Below are 3,059 nucleotides of genomic sequence, written 5' to 3'. Positions count from 1 at the left end.
TAGGAAAGGGATAGCTGGCTGATTTATTTAATTGGGCGGGATGGGATATGTCCTCTTGGCTCATACACTTGTTGACCCCACTCATTACTATATTGTTACTGTTCATAGCCATAGCAATAATTGTTTACATGGGATGTTGTATTGTACAGTTGATCCAACAACGCTTAACAAAGTTATCTTCCTTTGTATACACGAGGTTACCGGAACTTCCCGAGAATGATGAGTTTATAGATGACACCACCATCTAAACCAAACCCGTGTATTTGCAGGTTTTGTCTTTCAGAAGCCGGTATCAACGACTCAAAAGCAAGTGACGGCCACTACACCGGGTGGAAAGAGAAACGTCCCCGTATATACCGAAACCTGAAGTGTAAAGCTACGATGACACCCAGTGAAGGACTCATGCTTGAACTTTTCATAGTTACTGTAATTTTGTGTATTGGCGTTATCACTCTTTGTTTCTTGATCTGGTTTGTGAAAGACGAACTCATGTCGTTATCCAATGTTGTATGTACCCGTTTACCTGTACCCCTTGATGAGGATGAGTTTGGCAATGAAGTAGTCGTTGAGTTAGAACGAATAGCCATTGTGCCATGGGCAAGGGGGCATGTCATAAGTAAGTCCCGAACAGAGTTAAATACTCCTGCCACAATCGGCCGAGCGAGCTGTTTTACCTCCCACCCCCCTTTTTTGTTTGGGCCACCTGATATGGGCGTACCCTATGTCATACTTCCGAGTACTTCAGTGGAAGGTTCTAGAAGTTAGCACCTAATGCTAGGTCTTTATAATTGTAAGGAAAAGTTCCGCCTTGTTACGTAAATATGTGCAACATTATTGCCCGGATGTAAATTATTCTGTAAAGATGGTTAATTATTGGCCCGCTAGCCATATATAAGGTTACCCACTTTCTGCCCAAGGCGGAGACCTCTGCGACAACCTCCGAGCTCGCTGCCCGGAGATCTGAGAGATCACCTTTAGAGGTTCGTTGAGAGACTGATTATCTTTCAGCGTCTCCCCATCACCGAAAAATATCTGACGTACCCTATCCCGATTGCTAGCTCGTTGCATTGCGAAATCGTCCATTCCTCCGTTCAATTGTCGTACCTGTTACCTGCTGAGTTATTTGTATTCTACGTTCGCCTCGTTTTCTGTAACAAGCAAGCTTCGTTCACCTACGCCAGAACCATCTAAGGGTGCAAGTAAAATCTCTTTGAAACCATTAAGCTGTCCTGCCTCTCCATCCACATGCCTGCCCAACCGATCCCATTTTGCTTAACAAACCCCGATTTCTGGCCCAGCTGGTCCGGCTCCCAGGACAGGGGCGTGGAGGAGGATCTCTTCCACGCCTTCCTGGACTGTCCCCGCCTGTGGCCGCTCTTTACCACCCTTGAGCCGCCGCTGCAGGCGCTGGGCAGGAGCCTTTCAGAGACCACCTACGTGTGCTCCTACCCGAACTGGGCGGCAGAGCAGGGCGCCATCTGCCTGGCCAACTTCTTGCTGGGCCAGGCCAAGATGGCCGTCCTCAAGAGCCGCCGCAACCGGCTTGCCGGCACCGGCTCCGACGATGCCCCGCGGCTCTTAGGCCACCTAGTGCGGGCGCACCTCTCGCTGGAGATTGAGCACGCTGTGCTCCGGCGGAGGGTGCCCGCCTTCGAGGCACTCTGGGCCCTTGAGGGAGCGCTGTGCCACGTGGAGGACAGCCGTCTCAAATACGCGCTCTGATGTCTTGACCAGTCTGGGCGACCGGGCGGGCGCCATGGCGGACTGTGGCTTCCGGCTTGTGCCGTGCCATGGGCCCTCACCAGGCTGCTTTTGTTTATTTTCTCGGGGTGAGATGCTGAAGGTTTTTGCACGTGTACTATGGGACAGGGAAGGGTGGAACTGTTCGTCTCTTGAGGGCTATATATATGGCATGTTAGACATGATGTGTATTACTGCGAAGGTGTTTGTCACGGTGTGATGTTCTGAATGTCCTGGAATGGTTTCTCTTTGGTGTGGTTTGATGGTTTTTTGCTTTCTGTACCTGATCTTTCCTGAAATAAAGTAGTTAAAAGTCAAGTCCTTTCTTCCTTCTTCTTGAAGCACACACACTTTTTACAGTTTTTATACCCTCAGTTCAGCTGCTTCGAAGCACCCTCAGTAGTGTAAATCATTGTCTTTTCTCTTGACAAGGGGTTATCTGGTTTGGAACATCTCAACAAATTGATTGATAATCAGGAAATCCATAAGATTAGGGAGTAACCAAATACTTGGGAGCCAGCTTGAAATTCCTATGGATAGCAGATATACTGATGGGATATCTCATGGTTTCTTCAGGAACAATAGATAGCTTGCAACATCAGGATTTTGGATTTTCACTTGTTGTGAACAAGCCTCAGCTTAGCATGACTTTTCCAGATTTTACTATAGTCTTTTAACAGACTTAAGGCAATTATTCGGGTGTTCATAACCCTTTTATGTAGAGGACTTCCACCAGTCATCTCGGGAAAGGTATGACAACACCTGTGATTAGGGCTCCAATGGCCTGGACGCTGTGATGAACCCTTAACCATTGTTCAAATGTTGACCATACCCGCTCTGACTCGGTCTCTTGCCTAAGCATTCCCTAACCTGGCAACCGAGTTTCAGTCAATCAAGTTTAAATAGGCCTCCCATAGTGAAACCAAGGAATGTACGGCCCAAGATGCCCATTAAACTTAGAGGTGTGTGTGTGTCTGGGGGTGGGAAAAGTCCTTTGTAAATCCAGATTAGAACTGGCATGATAAAATGCTGAGCTGGGTGAGTGTGAACATGGGTTGATTAGCATTAGGAGCACAGGTTCCCCATCATGCAGTGCTCCCCTGCTTCTCTGGTCCCAGAATTCACTGCAGTCCCTGCTTCAGGCTCTCTTTTCTCCACCTATCATGTAAATGTATGGTCATCTGGTTCCATCTCGGATGCAAATGAAACCTAGGGCAGTTGTTTCACTCTTGCCACCCTTATCTGGAGGGTCTTAGGTGTGTCTCTCACTGCATCTTAATCAGTTTCATTTATGTGGGGGGGGGGGGGGGTGGAGCGGC

General features: G+C 48.2%; 1 pseudogene; it reads left to right on the top strand.

Moving 5' to 3' along the window:
- Positions 1-1,512: 1,512 nt before the first annotated feature.
- Positions 1,513-3,059, top strand: part of LOC112551538 — a 49,781-nt pseudogene continuing 48,234 nt past the window's right edge.

This window comes from Alligator sinensis, unplaced genomic scaffold (genome assembly GCF_000455745.1).
Source record: "Alligator sinensis unplaced genomic scaffold, ASM45574v1 scaffold653_1, whole genome shotgun sequence".
In the NCBI taxonomy this organism is placed as follows: domain Eukaryota; kingdom Metazoa; phylum Chordata; order Crocodylia; family Alligatoridae; genus Alligator; species Alligator sinensis.
Note: the sequence above shows the minus strand (reverse complement) of the source record. Positions and strands in the feature narration are given on the sequence as shown.